We start from the raw sequence: 16,933 nt of genomic DNA, 5'->3' as shown, positions 1-16,933 counted from the left end.
AGGAAGAGTAGGTCAAATTTAAGGGAAGAATATTAAGGAAATGTAGCTCATCCACGAAAGAAGTGGCTTACAAGGCGCTTATCCGACTGATTCTGGAATACGGGTTATCAGTAAAATTCTTAGCCGGTAGAACTGATACAATAAGTAGATGAGAGCCAAGGAAGAGCGGCGCGTTTCGTCAGGAGGTCGTTTGGACAAAGCCGGAGCACTGCAGAGACGCTCAACGAACTCCACTGGCAGACACTGCAAGAGAGACGTGGTGTATGATGTAGATGTTTACTGTTGAAATTTTGAGACAGGACGTTCCAGAAGAGTCGAACCATTTATTACTTCCTCCCGCGAAATGATTAAGACGCAAAATTCTAAAAATGAGAGCAAATACAGAGGCTCACCATTAATCGTTCTTCCCTCGCTCCACTCACTAATGCAACAGAGAAACTCCGAAAGCCACCTGACTGTGTGGAGGATGGCACCAGAAGTACCCTCTGCCATACACCATCAGTTTGCTTGCGAAGTACTGTGTAGATGCAGTAGATGTAGTGCGGCGCCTTTGTAGAAAGCCGAAGGCATATGACTGGCATTAAAGCGCTGAACTCTGCACCCACCGGCCCCGCGCGTGCATGCGCTGCCGTTAGCGTGTCTTGGAGAAGCGATCTAGTGGCAAGCGTCCTTACTATCTGCATATTCCCGCGGGTAGATGTCAACGTCTGAGTATAGAGTGACACTGCCCGTCCTAGACTAGCCGGAGAGAGAACGGCTCGCGGCCAGTCCAGCGGAAGACAGAAAGGGATCGAGAACCGTGAAGAACCGCGGGCTGATGGCTGCTGCGCCGTGTCTGGCGGCGTCAGACCTCAGTAGCAGGGAGCTAGAAGGAGCCTCAGTTCCTACCTCGGATCACGAATCGACGGTAGTGTCCTCGGAAAGGGGCCTCGCACACACAGCAGTAGAGTGAAGGTCGTGCCGACGACCTCCTCAGATATCCTTGGGGTGTGTACAGGATGTTTCACAATGTTTTGACGATTCCAGATTTAAATAACGCGCGTAAACTACAAGATACAGTGACGGTGGCGCCGTCTGTAAATAGTGCGGAGGGTCAACTGTCGTCCCATACACATGTATGGGACGACAGTTATCATATTGGAATGGTAGAAGCAACTTCGTGCAATACCGGTAGTGTGCTATTTGTGCTACGATGAATCTACTGTGCGAGTCCAACGTACGTTTCGTAAGCATTTCAAGATTTAGCCTCGTTATCCAATTCCTGCTCGTGGAAAGACAATGAATTGGGTAAGAAACTTGCGTATGACTGACAGTGTTTGAAATAGAACTTTTGGTAACTCCTTGAACTTTTGCTAATAGTATAATTTCCAAATGCGCTTGTGTCGAATGGCCGTCTATGTCGGCTGTTTAAACTATATCAAACTTATACCTGTGGAGTTATTTGAAGACGAAAGTGTCTTCCGACCAGCCAAGAAACTTGAAACAGATGTAAGAAATACTTGAAAAAAGAGACAGCATTGGTCGTATATTTTTTACTATTACAAAATCGATTTTCTGAGTGACCATCTTCAGTGCTATATTGTATTCAGTGCTATATTGTATAACAATTTAAGTTATACAATATAGCACTGAAGATGGTCACTCAGTGACAGAAAATCGATTTTGCAATAGTAAAAAATATACGACCAATGCTGTCTCTTTTTTCAAGTTTACCTGTTACCTGGTCGTAGTGCACAAGGCAACATGGAGTCGTCAATCAGATGTAAGAAAATTTACGAGGAAGTATCCAAATTTTCTGTAGTAGTTACCAAAGATGTATTAAAAAACTGGGTGAAGCGTCTCGAGTATTGTTAGCCGCGAATGGTCGTCATTTGCTCGATGTACTATTTCTTCAGTAAACTTGAGTAAATGTTTTACTTGTGTAAAATGTTCAACTATGTTTCATGATTAGATTTTGTGTTATTCAAATTTGAAATCGTCAAAACACTGTTAAACACATTGTATGTGGGCTTCCTAGCGCGGAAGACAAGTACTAAGGTGCCGTCGGAACTGCTTTAAGGCTCTTCGCTGTCCAGAAATATGGGTCGCTACTGACGACACCGTCGGTATGGTGAAATGCTGCGTTGGCTGGCTGCGACGCGTGCCCACAATACGACACTGGGCTCTTGTCTTGTGTCATTAGGTACCATCCTTCCTAGAAAAAATCGGGCCCAGCGCATTCTTCCTTGGGAAACTGGTTGTAAAAGAGGTACCACTACGTTTACAGATATATACTCCTTGAATTCTCCTTCTTGAGTCTGGAGTAAATACTTGCATAGCCTACACCTTTCGGTGTCCTCCTTCCCTTTTGTATCTTTACACTACGTTCAATGCCTGACACATACAGTGTTTAGCTCCTGATTTGCATTACCTTACTTCTACAACTCTTGCAGTTTTTAGCTCCTCATTTCCGTTACCTTACTTCAACTCTTTCTTTTCAGTCCTGTAAGCAGCTGTGTCATTCCTCGTAGCAGCAAGGGAAATGAATATCAGGGAGGCAACTTACCTCTGTAAAATAGCTACCTTAACCATTTTTCCTCGTCGTCAGTAATTCAGGATAATCAGTAAAAATACACGAGTAATATATGCTTCGCGCAGGGCCACGCCTAGTTCTATCCTAATTAAATACTCTAAGCTAAGGCACGTCTTAGACTGCACTAAATTACCTACATCTGTACTTTGGTATTGCCGTATCACTTTTTCTTTGTCATCAGACTGGATTGATGCGGCCCGCCACGAAATCCTCTTCTGTGGTGCTAACCTCTTCATATAAGAGTAGCACTTGCAACCCACGTCCTCAATTATTTGGTGCATGTATTCCAGTCTCTGTCTTCCTCTAAAGTTATTGCCCTCTACAGTTCCCTCTAGTACCATGGAAGTCACTCCCTCATGTCTTAACAGACCTCATTCCTTACCTTATCAGTCCACATAATTTTCAACATTCGTCTGTAGCACCACATCTCAAATGCTTCGATTTCCTTCTGTTCCAGTTTTCCCACAGGCCATGTTTCACTACCATACAATACTGTACTCCAGACATACATTCATAACAATTTCTTCAGCAAATTAAGGCCTATGTTTGGTCCTAGTAGACTTCCCATATATATACTTTGTGATCATCAATTCTGATGTAAAGTTTCACGCTTTTCTCATTTCTGCTGAATCTCATTACTTTCGTCTTTCTCCAATTTATTCTCAGTCCATATTCTGTACTCATTAGAGTATTCATTCCGTTCAGCTGATTATGTAATTCTTCTTCACTTTTACTCAGGATAGCAATGCCATCGGGTAATCGTATCATTAATATCCTTTTACCATGTGTTTTAATTCCCCTCCTGAACTTTTCTTCTATTTCCGTCATTACTTCTTCGATGTACAAATAGAACAGTAGGGGTAAAGACTACATCCCTGTCTCACACTCTTTTTAATCAAAGCACTTTGTTCTTGGTTGTCCACTCTTATTATTCCCTCTTGGCTCTTGTACATGTCGTTACAGGTCTCTCCCTATACCTTACCCATATTTTTCACAGAATTTCAAACATCGTGTACCATTTTACATCGTCCAAGGCTTTTTCCAGATCGAAAAACCCTATGAACGTGTCTTGAATTTTCTTTAGTGTTGCTTCCATTGTCAACCGCAACGTCAGAATTGCCTCTCTCGTGCCTTTACCTTTTCTAAATCCAAACTGATCGTCATCTAGCACATCCTTAAATTTCTTTTCCGTTTTCTGTATATTATTCTTGTCGGCACCTTGGATGCATGAGCTGTTAAGCTGACTGTGCGATGATTCTAGCACTTGGCAGCTCTTGCAGTCTTTGAAATTGTGTTGATGATATTTTTCCGAAAATCAGATAGTATGTTGCCAGACTCATACATTCGACACACCAACGTGAATAGTCGTTTTCTTGCCACTTCCCCCAATGATAGAATATTATCTACCCCTTCTGCCTTATTTGATCTTAAGTCTTCCAGTTATCTTTAAAATTGTCATTATTATACTGGGTTCCCTATCTCTTCTAAATCGACACCTGTTTCCTCTTCTGTCACATCACAGAAATCTTCTCCCTAATAGAGACTTTCAATGTATTCTTTCCACCCATCTGTTCTCTCCTCCGCTTTTAGCAGTGGAATTCCCATTGCACTCTTAATGTTACCACACTTTTAACGTCACTGAAGGTTGTTTTGGCTTTCCTATGTACTGATTCTGTCCTTCCGACAATCATTTTTTTTCGATTTCTTCACATTTTTCATGGAGCCATTTCATCTTAGCTTCCCTGCACTTTCTCTTTATTTCATTTCTCAGCGACTTGCATTTCTGTACTCTTGAGTTTCCCAGAACATTTTTGTACTTCCTCCTTTCATCGATCAAATAAAGTGTTTCTTCTGTTGCCCATGGTAGTTACCTTCTTTGTACCTATGTTGTTCTTTCCCACTTCTGTGATGGCCCGTTTTTAGAGCCTTTGCATTACCCTTTTCAGATTTTCTTGTTCCCCTACCACGTTCAAGCTTCTGACATTCCACGCCCCGATTCGTAGAACATTATCCTTTCACTAATTATTCAATCTTTTTCTCCTGGTAACATCCCCCTTGGCTGTCCCCTCCCGAAGATCCGAATGGGGGACTATTCCGGAATCTTTATCCAATGGAGAGATCATCATGACACGTTTCAATTACAGGAAACATGTCCTGCGGATACACGTTACGTGTCTTTAAGGCAGTGGTTACGATATAGAAAGTAGCACAGAGTCTCAGATGTCAGCAGGGGGGGGGGGGGCGGGGGGGAAGGGGGGTCAGGTGTTCCATCCGCGTGTGGCGCCATCCAGATGAGCTGGGGTGACGTAAAGATAGCGTGTAGGTAATTGGCGAAGAAGGGGCGGTAGCGTGGTCGGTGCTCGACTGCACTGTGGGCGGTTTGTAAGTACTGCCGGAAGTCGAGGCGTGATTTGCCGCCATCATTATTCATATAGGTGATCGTCCACCCATACAATCGCATGATTTTGGGGGCGAGGAAATAAGTATCCTCAGGATGGATAAAAGTCCATGAGTTAACCGAATCCGGCGGAACGCGGAGGTAACAGGCAACGAACTGTCGCCCAAGTTTCCAGACGTCACTGGTGGCAGGACAAGTCAGCTGGTGGACATCGTCATCCATGAGGTGGAAATTTAACAAAGCGGAGAGTCCGTTAGTCCTATGGCATGAAGACGTTGATTTGTGGAAAATTTTCCACATGCGACGTGGTTCCATGTCTCCAGGATGTTGCAGGGAAGAAACGCTGGTGGATATGACGCCAAACCGTAGGGCACAGCGTCGATAGATGTCTGAGTTTGATTTTGTTGATGCATATGTAACGAAGCAGTGGGGTGTAAAAATCTTTAGGTCGAGGAGAACGCGTGTTCGGTAAGTGTGTGTGAGCATAACTGAAGTCGACGATGAAATCTGAAATGTAGGACGTATGGTGCTTGATGTGTCCGACTGGTACTGGTGGCGTTTATGGTTGCGGGCGTAAGAATTTCCAGCAAGCTGCGCGTAAGGGAGGAGCCCCAGATCCACTGAGTGTGCATGGTGGACATGTACAAGCACGCAACTCGGAGTCGCACATTGACAAGGCCGAGGCCTCACGGTCGCGAAAGGGGGGGGGGGGGGGGGGTCAGCGTTTCATAACGATCTTAGAGCGTCCCGGCTGCAAGAAAGTATCTGAAAGCAACATGGAGGCTATGTCCAAAAGTTGATGGCAGCTGAAGGACCTGTGCAATGTGGACCATTCTAGACGCCACATGTTGATTGAGGTATTGAACACGTTGTAAAGAATCGAGTCGGCGGAGAAGAATTTGTTGCAACGCCGTGCGGATAATTTGGAGTGCACGCCGAAAATTGATGGTAGCTGAGCGGCGCACGGTGTAGGTGAAAATTGATACCAAGGTATCCCAGTTTCTGTACACACGGAGAGGTGCTAAGTCGTCGCGTGAGAGGCTGCGTACAATGGACATCGCCGTGTGTTTATCCGCCTTCATGTTACTGCCCGCTGCAGTTCCGTACGTTGATATCAAATCAAGCACTATTTCTGTTTCATTCCGTGAGTGGACCAAGAGGAGGAGGTCGTCCACATACGCACGACACCGAAAACTGTGCTGTTGCAAAGTGAGACCTGAAAGGTGGCTCGTCAGACTCCTGACGAGTGGCTGCAGGCTTATGGCATAGAGTAGGGTCGAAAGTGGGCAACCTTGCCTTGTGGAACGCCGGATCGTCACTGGTTCCGCTACATAGCCATTGACCTGAATCAGCGATTAGGCAATGCCGTGCAGGCGCCGGATGACATCGATAAAGGCGGGTGGGAAACCCATTCGGCTCGTTACTGGGAACAGAAAATGATGGTGCACCTGGTCGAATGCGCTGTCAAAATCAATGGCAACCACCGCGGCGCGGAGTCAGCACTCGGCTGCCAGTGCAATTAAATCACGACATTCTCCTGTGGCCGTTTGTGTATTAACTGAGCCACCCGAAGTTGCCTGTTCCGGTGATAGAAGGCTAGACACCACCAGGAGTCGTGTAAATATTTTATATTCTGCGTTAAGCAGAGTCAGGGAATGGTAATGTGCTGCCGCCACCCCCGGTCTTAGTATGTGGATGGGCATATTAATTCCTGTGACAAAGGACGGCGGTACGGCGTTCCCCATCGTCATGTGAGCCGTGCACGGCTCGTGTTCGTCCCATTAATTGTCTGTCATCATCACGGTAGTGCCGCCCCTTTTTCTTACTGGCATCACTAGCTTCCGGCCTTAGTTGCCCGTGAGTGGCAGCAGCAACGCGTACCGATAAGTGCACTGTCGTATCATCTCTGGAGCGACCGACAGCATTTCCGAGTCGTCGTGTGTCGGGTAGTCAGTTAGTGGGAGACGCACCAGCAGTGCAGTCGCGATGGAGCAGCAGTCGCGGGCGGACCACCAGTCCTGTCGGTCGGTTGGCGTGGAGCAGCAAGCAAGCCCCCGTCACAGGGAGTTGGGCTGGAGTCGCTGGCGGCGTGTACGCGCGGTTGCAGTGTGTGGTGCTGCTTGCGAGTGCTACGAAGCTCGTCGCCCACCGATCTTGGACATGAAAGTTGAGTCCTCACTTAACTTACTACCGAGCCTCAGCTGTTTACAATTCTTCTTTTGATCCTGGTTGTCGCTTCTAGGACATTCCTGCGAACAATAACATTTGTGTATTTAAGTTGGCTAAGATTCCAGCCGTCTTCCTGTGAAATTTAACTAAATTTATTCTCTGTTATTGAAGTTCACCAGCGGTATCTTCTGCCTCGTGGCCGTGGACGTTTCGGTTACCTGCTCTGGTCGTTGACGTAATTTTAGGCAGTGTATTTTCCTCGTCGTGTTGTTACTGTCCAGCGCGGCGTGTAGTTCGACGGCTGAGGTGTTGCTGGTCGTTGTGGGCGCCAATATTCTGTGCGTCGTGTATCGAAATCTTGTGGTCGTTTTGCTGGTTGCGTGGAGCGGAACTGATTTGGTTGATTGGTCTGTCGGCCATCTGTCGGTTGGGTTGCCTCTAGACTAAGAAGTCGTTGGACAGGCTGCCTGTCTCACCTAAACGGGCATTAGTGTTACAATCCCAGGTCGACACTTGAAGACTTCTGAGCGCCGTTCCTTGTGTGTTATGTAGTAATTTCCCTGCTCGGAATTTAGTTATGTTGTTGATGTGTGGCTTTCAACTGATTATCAATATCTCTTAAAGTAATGATCTTGTTGACCTCCAGCCAGGTATTAATCTCTTAAATTAATGTCATTGTCTTGCCCTTAAGGCATGAGATTGTTATTCTTTATTTCACATGTGATGTTTTAAGATATGGCCTTCTGCACTTTAAAATTGAAACTCTTCTACTAGGGCTTAAGCCATTAAATTATTTGTTGGTGAGTGGTCTTCAGCCGAGTTTTAAATCCCTTAAATTAATCTTCGTCTCTTGCCCTTAAGGCATAAGATTGTTATGTTTTTGAATGGGCCCTTCAGCCGAATTTACATGATATGTTTTAAGATAAAAACTTCTGCCTTTTGATTGAAACTCCCCTTATTGCTTAATATGCGACCTCCATCCTAGTTCCATTAAAATTAAACTACGGAGGCCTTCACCCAATTAGATTGAAGATTTAGAAAATATTCTTGGGTGAAACCTCCAGAAGAACCTTGTATCCCAATTTTGTTTAATCTTTGTGTCTTGGATTTTGAATGTGGCCTTCAGCCGATCTAAAGTTAGCCGAAGGAGGTCGATTAAAGTTTTGAGTGTTTTGCATCCTTCTTGTAATATTGTGTGTCGATAAATAAAGTTTGTATGTTGCGTGCAACTGACAGGAACTCATTTTGGCCCCTTTCCACAACCTAATACGCTCTGTCCTGCTAGCCAAGGCATTTAATCATCAGTTCGTGAAACACTGTCTTCCCCCATGAAGCCATTAGCGCGAGGAAAGCGCGATAAAATTCTGTCGGCAACCCGTCGACACCAGGTGACTTGTTCAGCGCACCTTTGTCGACGGCATCGTGGACTTCGTCGCGAGTAACTGGCTCCATCAGCTCGTCCGCTTTGCCGCTGGCGAGGGTGCGAGTTACGTGTGGTAACACAAACTCCTCAGCGTGGTTGTTGGTATTCTCCTCCTGGTTCATTGTGCGGTAGTGGTCTACTAAGGCAAGTGACTTGCTGGGCGCGACAGGTAGAGATCTCGGTGATGAGTTGTTGTCGTCTGTGTTTCCTATCGGTGGTGATATGATGCATGGTGGGGTGTTCTTGTTCCGTCAAATTTTGGCGGCCGGCCGCTGTGGCCGAGTGGTTCTAGGCGCTTCAGTCTGGAATCGGGCGACCGCTATGGTCGCAGGTTCGAATCCTGCCTCGGGCATGGATGTCCTTAAGTTAGTTAGGTTAAAGTAGTTCTATGTTCTAGGTGACTGATGACCTCAGATGTTAAGTCCCATAGTGCTCAAAACCATTTGAACCCTTTTTTTTTTTTTTTTTTTTTAATCTTGGCGTCGGATCCGCACCATCGCCCCCTGGAGTCTACGGCGTGTCAGTTTTACAATTTGTGCCTTAATCCTGCTGCGATCCCTCTGGGTTTCAGGGGTGGGCCTTTGGGCGTCTAGGCCGCGAAGAACGGCGTAGAAATAGTCTGTAGTGTGCCAGGCCACACAACTACTTCCTTGCCATAATCAAGGTACGACGAATGGCAGGTTTGGCACATTCCAGCCACCAAGTCAAGTTTGTGCTGTACCTAGGTAAGCGACGTTCACTGGTGGGCCACGTCTCGGTAACACGTTGAAGACATTCGGTTTCATGAAGATGGGAGGAGTTTAGCTTCCACCAGGCCACTTTTTGCGGAAGGAGATGTTGCAGATGGTGGCACAGTGGTCCGAAAAGGGCAAGAGCCAAAGTTCTGCACCTTGGACTGCAGGTGTGACATCCCGAGAGACATTAATCCTATCAAGGCGGCTCGCACGAGTGACGCGTCTGGTAAGTATTTCCAGGTGCGTCGCCGTGCCGAACTTCCCAAGTGTCGCGGAGCAACAGATCACGGACGACGAGGCACAGTTCTTGACACATATTGTAGTGGGGCGTTCGTTCCTTAGGGTGCAGGACACAATTAATATCACCACCAAGGAAGTAATGTTCGCAGCGTCCAAGAAACAAAGGGGCGATTTCTTCCGAATAGAAGTGTGCCCTGTCGCATCTGCGGATGGATTCAGACGGAGTGTAAATGTTGACAATACGCGTCCCCATGACGGTGATGGCCATGACTCTGCCGGACGGAAGGTATGTAATATTAACCACCAGAATGCCTTCTCTCTCTGCCTCGTGATGACTGGGTGTTGTGTGATGTCCTTAGGTTAGCTAGGTTTAAGTAGTTCTAAGTTCTAGGGGACTAATGACCATAGATGTTAAGTCCCATAGTGCTCAGAGCCAATGCCTTCTCGCGCGTAGATGGGTATGCCACGTCCCAGGTGGTCACCAGGAGAAGGATAAGTGTTACATCCCGCGACGTCTGGAAGTGTGGCCAAGTGTACTTCCTGTAGTAGTGCGATGTCGACGTCGACGACCGATGCCCATATCATCTTTCACAGCAGGTGAATTTTCACGTGGGGAGGTAATGGTGTTGATAGTCGCTGCTCGGTAGGTTTGGAAACGAACCCCGCCGGAGGGTGAAGAGGGGCGTGGCAACGGCGAGTTATGCCGTACGCCACCAAACGGTCTTATAGGCGGCTTAATTAGGCTTCCGTCTGGGTAACTCCGTTTACTGTGGTTCGAGCCTTCGTTGACGTCGTCACTTCACGCAGTTGAAGGCGCCGTCGTTGTGATGTTCTTACGATCCAAGTCGTTCGTAGGAACGGAGGACGTCTCGGCGTAGTCTCAACGGTGGAGTCCAGTGGTTCAGGTTCACCTGGGCGAGCCAGCAGAGGAGGCGCCAGCACAGCCACAGCAGGCGCCATGTTGTCATTCCTATCGTCGTGCAGGTTCTTCCAGGCCTCGTCGCGCCGGACGGCCTTTGGAGCCTCGTAGCGAGGTAATCTGTCTCGTTCCGAGACGCTACGGCGTCGCCTCATGCGCCTTTTAAGTGTACGTTGTTTGTGTGTTCGTTCCTCTGTGTCGGAAGACCAGAGTGAGTCGCGGCGGTCTGGGAGAAAGGCCGTCGCTGGAACTATATGAGAAGGGGCGTCCATATCATTGGCCAGGTGGGGGTCGGAAGTCACCGGTACATGGTCCGACGGACGGCGGCCGGTGGGAGGAGAAAGGAGCGGTCATGCGTAGGTGATCGGTAAAACCGTCGTCGGAGGCGCCACAGTAGCAGCTGGCTATTGGGTGATTCGTCGCTGAAGACACTCAGACTTGAGATGGCCTTCTTTGCCGCACCTGGAACAGGCCGTGAGTTGGCCGTCGCATATAATGACCGTACGGCACCCGCTGATTTGCAGGTAAGATATCACGTGGCGATGGAAATCGATGGTGATCTGTAGTACACCATTAAGAACGGGATACGTTTGGAATTGTGCCATGTACAGTGCCATAGGGGCGGAAAGCCACGACAACGTCTTCCACCCGGAGCTCGAACGGGAGTTCGAAAACTTGTATGGTGCGCATTCCCAAACCTGGGTGGTCGACAGTGACCGCGCCAACATTTCCATAGGCGTGTCAAAAGTGTAGTCTGTGTTTGGTTTCACAAAGTATTCTTTGGCACACCGCGTCATTGACGACTTTGACGTACACCGTTTTGATTAATATGAACAAATGGATGCCCAAGATGTCGGAAGCTGTGATCTTAGCAACATTGCGTAGGAAGCGTTCTTCAAAGGGCTTTGGTCGTATGTAGTCGTTGCAGAAGCTGAATCGTAGTGCTGATTTTCTAAAACTGTTGGCTATGTTTCTACTACACGTAAGCGACACGCAAGTGACGGCTGCTAAAAGTAAACAAACGCGAGCGTGTGCGCTCCGCAGGCGGAAACAACAGTGCGTCCGCACTGCAGGGATCCGAAAGCCACACTGTCTCCTAGACCACGGGTGCAACTGCCTTATCACTATGTCTTAACATATAAGGATAATTATTTACAAATGAATGAATCAGTGATAACACTGCAATGATTGCCTTCTCATAATGACCGGTGAACTATCAAAACTCCATTGTCTTACGACTCAGTGAACACAATTTACAAAGTTTTCACGACAATTAATCCCCTAACACTAACGTCATCATCATATACGAAATACTTCACAATCGTGCATAATGCAACATGATTATAACCGTAATATATCACCACAGAAATATAATAAATCCTCAGTCGTCGTAATAATTCACAGTACTTCAACTTACAGATATTTGTCAAGCGTATTGCGCTTTGTGAGCTGTTCCTTATCGCCGACCGACTCGTGGATCACAGTCACATTTCAGCTGTCCCTCTGTACTCTTAGTACACCAACAGTACTTCATATTACTATATTTAATACGCCCCTGAGACGTTCTTCCGTGATGTAAAATCCTTATTCGAGTTTTAGTGCTCTCATGCTCACTGTGCCTCGACGGACCTGGAACGGTTTAATAATGACGTCACGACTAATGATCATCTCACATCCGTGTGGTGCCTCTGCATCTTGCTGCTCTGAGTCAGTGACGCACAATGCAAGGACAGAAAATCCTAATCAATGGATGCTTTAGCACTTGGTCCATGTTCTTTCTCAGTACTGCATCACTGTTTACATCTGTCTTATCATCCACCTCATATCTGGAAACTATACATATTTGCTAAGTATTGTACCGGGACTAGTCATACTAACTGATAATACTTTCTTCTTCAGCTAATAGTTATCCCACTATGGTTCAAATGGCTCTAAGCACTATGGAACTTAACATCTGAGGTCATCAGTCCCCTAGACTTAGAACTACTTAAACCTTACTAACCTAAGGACATCACGCACATCCATGCTCGAGGCACGATTCGAACCTGCGACCGTAGCAGCAGCGCGGTTCCCGGCTGAAGCGCCTAGAACCTCTGGGCCACGGCGGCCGGCTGTTATTCAATTACCTAGTACATACTTTAATTATTTACAGTAATCTACTTCGTAAAGATTAATACAGAACATTCAATTCTTGATAGTCTACATGTAACAATCCACGTTTGTAATTGCCTTATAATTTACATTGATCTAGATTTTATCGGTATCCATTACTTTCCCAGTCTTAGGCAGAAATTTTCTCTGCGCTGTCTGGCGTAATGGCCCTTCTGACTGTGTACCCAGCAAACTAAACAGAGCGATTTACCGCACGGAGCTGTAGTCCCAGGGAAATAGTAGTAGGTGCACACAACCAGAGCCATTGGTTCTCCCCTCGCGTCCCTTCCAGGTTGCATGACAGTTTATCGCAGAGACAATGGAGATGGGACGTTGGGAGGAGGTGAAATCGAAGGATGCAGGAACCTTACGACTGGCAAAAGACATGTGCTTGCTGCTACTAACATTCGTTGCTGTCATACACATAGATTCGCCACTGCAGTTTCCATAGTTATTCTATCAGCGCCGTTCCACTGCTGTTGAACCCCTGCCATTGCTGACCTCCTTCAGTCAACCAGTTCAGCTACCAACAGATCTTCTAGCACCAACCCTAAAAGCGTCGCGTCTCTCTACCTCTCTTCTGCCACCATTTAAAATAGTGTCGAAACCACTTAATCTATCTTAATTGCCACCACATCATCTTGCACGTAAATGGGAGTGTACTATCATTCTATTGGGCCAAAACTTTGCAGTGGCACAAGATTGTGTATAAGAAAGAAACAATTTTAGTTTAAGCGACAATGTTAAGAAAAAAGAGAGAGAGTGAGACAGTATTTATCCAACGAACACCGTTCGTTTCGGAGAATAAGTCTTTTAGCTATAAAACATTCGAATATTCGGTCAGACTTGCGTCTCCATCAAATCAATGACATGAACAATATAATACGTAGGGATGATTCAATATGAGATCACTGTGTCTCCCCCCTGAACATCTTGAATGAAAGGATGTGCTCATTATTGAGTTTACGTATTCTATTACTGTACCTAAAACGCAACTATACTACAGTACGTTGTCGGGTTTTCTCTTAAATTAATATTGCAATGACTTTGTAGGATATTTTAATTTCTAATTTACTCACAGTACTTATACTTTTAGAAATACGTTCAAAAATTTTTAGACAGTTTCACCTATCTGCTATAAGACTGATAAGACTGGTGTCTATGAAGTATAGCAAACCCGAGTAACCAAGTAGTAAATAAAAGAAAATGGATTATACAATCATCTTCCCCTCCCTCCCTCCTTCTTTGGTATGTTGTGTGTTTGGCTTATACAAATAACATGAAAACAAACTAGGTGGTCTTGTTCAAAATGTTCAACTGTGTGTGAAATCTTATGGGACTTAACTGCTAAGATCATCAGTCCCTAAGCTTACACACTACTTAACCCAAATTATCCTAAGGACAAACACAAACACCCATGCCCCAGGGAGAACTCGAACCTCCGCCGGGACCAGCCAGTTGTTTTGTGAAGGTGTGAAACAAAATAGCTGTGCTACGTCACTGACATTTTGATATATTTTTTTTCACGTGGAGTGCATGAATGTAGATTATTGTAGACAGATTTTAAAACTTCATTTAAAAATTAATTTTCTAAATACGACATATCCCAAAATATTACACATTGTGAACTTACAAGGGGTTCAGAAATGGCAATCAAATGAAAAGGAAATCAAGTACAACAACGAACATACGTATTGCTGTACATACGGCAACAACATTTCATTCATTTCACATATAGGACAGTTAGTGTTAAACGTCCGGTCATCGACGATGAAATTATAGGTGAAGCACAAGCTTCTATGTCCATGTTGTCTGTTCTCTCCATTTTCCCACACAAACAAAACGCACACAACCACACACTGTATCTCAATGTAAAGTTTGAATACTTTATTTTTATTTGTCCGTTTTCCATCTATTCAATGGTTTACTTTATCAAAAATAAAATGTTCAAATGTGTGTGAATTACTATGGGACCAAACTGCTGAGGTCATCAGTCCTAGACTTGCACACTACCTAATTTATGCTACGAACTACAGACACACACCCATGCCCGAGGGAGGAATCGAACCTCCGGTGACATAATGCCTCTAATCGCGCGGCCACTCCGCGCGACTTTATCATCTAGAGTTACAGTACTATCGCACGGCCAAAGATGACATTTACTCAGTGTCTGCACTACACTCTCCAGTGTCCCTCACCAGTGCTGTATCGTCAGCGATGACGGCAGCTAAAGTCTGATCATGGCTTTTTAAGGTGAGTGCCGATTAAGAAAATAAATTAAGACTGTAGAAAATCCACAGTTTGTGTTTTTCATTTATATAACGACATCAACTGCATAGAAATTTGCTTATTCCACTTAACGGAAAGGGTTTTCAGGTATATGGAAGTATCAGCTGGAAAAATTACATGCATTGCGTATTATCACCCGTGAAAGCTACGTTTTAGCCTCCGATTGCGACTGCGTAAATTTTGTTTATTATAACTTACTACATTAATGTATACGGGAGGATTGTTTCTAGCAGAGCTTGAGCCAGCAATCCTCACAGTGGAGTAAAAGAAAAGTTTTCAGCCAGCCTGCAATATTCATCAAGAGCCACGTGGAGCCTGCTTTGATCCAACGGAAAGGGGTACTTGAAAAGGAGGTCGTCAGACTTTATCAATAATGATGAAGTTAAGTGCTACTTCCCTCCGGATAAAACCTAGAATAAATTATTCTTCTAAGGAACATAAAAACCATTTCTTACAACTCTGTGCACTTAGGTAACGTCCAATTTAATTTTTAATAAGCAAGTAGATTACGAAGTGACTTCTTTCCAACCATCCAAACAGAATTTTTTTCTCTTTGATTAGAGATAGTAGGGTGAAAATTAAGCGTCACTAAATAAGAACAGCGTTATGAAGAAACTGGAAATAGAGAATGCACGAGAATCACAGATTCTTATTCGAGGGAATTAGGGTCAAAAACATTTAAAGAAACATAGAAACAACATTTTACAGTTTACTCATATTTTTCTGTAGTTCTAGAATGTCGGCACTAAAATTCTCCTACTGTTGAGAAAGAAATACGTTTTACTTAGAATTTTTGACTCCTTCAGCTTCTTCTACACCTCAATAAAATTAGTCTAAAGTTTACACACATAATTTTATACTTCGTTACGTACTCGGTAGAGTTTAATCATAGAGTAGGAGTAATTAAATATCTTTTTTCTTCATATTTGCCTTTATTGCAATTTTCATTCGCATTCTCTCTCTCTCCCCTTCCTGCGTCAGTACTTTGTGTCAGAGCACCCGTGAACTATGCTGGCATGAAATCCCGTCTTAAGAGTTTCTCGTTGGTATTACAAGCTACGAAATCCAGCGACATGTTTTCATGTTCTATGGCAATGAAAATTGCACTACCTGCTATGTTTGCAGTTGTACCTTTGATACGTTTCGAGCATTTGTGTTCTTGTGTTTAACGCTTTCGTGCCTCGTCTGAATACAAAACACAGTCGACTAAACTGTGGCGCACTGTGATGGGCAAGTAACTAGCACAACATACTGAAGGGTCATATTGCCGGAGGAAATATCCATACAACATACGGCAGTGTCCTAAACGAAGATTAGTAAGAAGGACCTCATCACGACTGGTTGGCTGAAGGGATGAACGCCATGGTCGAGTTGCAGAGACTTATTGTCCGTCGCTTCCAGCCTCTCTTCTCCACATCGACGCATGATTCAGAACATCAACACGAGGCGATAAGGGATGGCACCTTGAAGTGTATGACAATCGCGACACACCTCCCTGGCTACTACATCCGTCAATTCGTTTCCCGCAACACCCTTGTACCCTGGCACCCAGCAGAAAGACACCTCCTTCCACAGCCTTCTCAAGTTCACTACTGGCCTTTAAAATTGCTACACCAAGAAGATAACGTGCTACAGACGCGAAATTTAACTAACAGGAAGAAGATGCTGTGATATGCAAACGATTAGCTTTTCAGATCATTCACACAAGGTTGGCGCCGGTGGCGACACCTACAACGTGCTGACATGAGGAAAGTTTCCAACCGATTTCTCATACACAAACGGCAGTTGACCGGCGTTGCCTGGTGAAACGTTGTTGTGATGCCTCGTGTAAGGAGGAGATATGAGTACCGCCACGTTTCCGACTATGATAAAGGTCGGATTGCAGCCTTTTGCGATTGCGGTGTATCGTATCGCGACATTGCTGCTCGCGTTGGTCGAGATCCAATAACTGTTAGCAAAATATGGAATCGGTGGGTTCAGGAGGGTAACACGGAACGCCGTGCTGGATCCCAACGGCCTCGTATCACTAGCAGTCGAG

Source organism: Schistocerca piceifrons, chromosome 1 (genome assembly GCF_021461385.2).
Source record: "Schistocerca piceifrons isolate TAMUIC-IGC-003096 chromosome 1, iqSchPice1.1, whole genome shotgun sequence".
Taxonomy (NCBI): Eukaryota; Metazoa; Arthropoda; class Insecta; order Orthoptera; family Acrididae; genus Schistocerca; species Schistocerca piceifrons.
The sequence above is the reverse complement of the archived record's forward strand: the minus strand, read 5'-3'. Positions refer to the sequence as shown.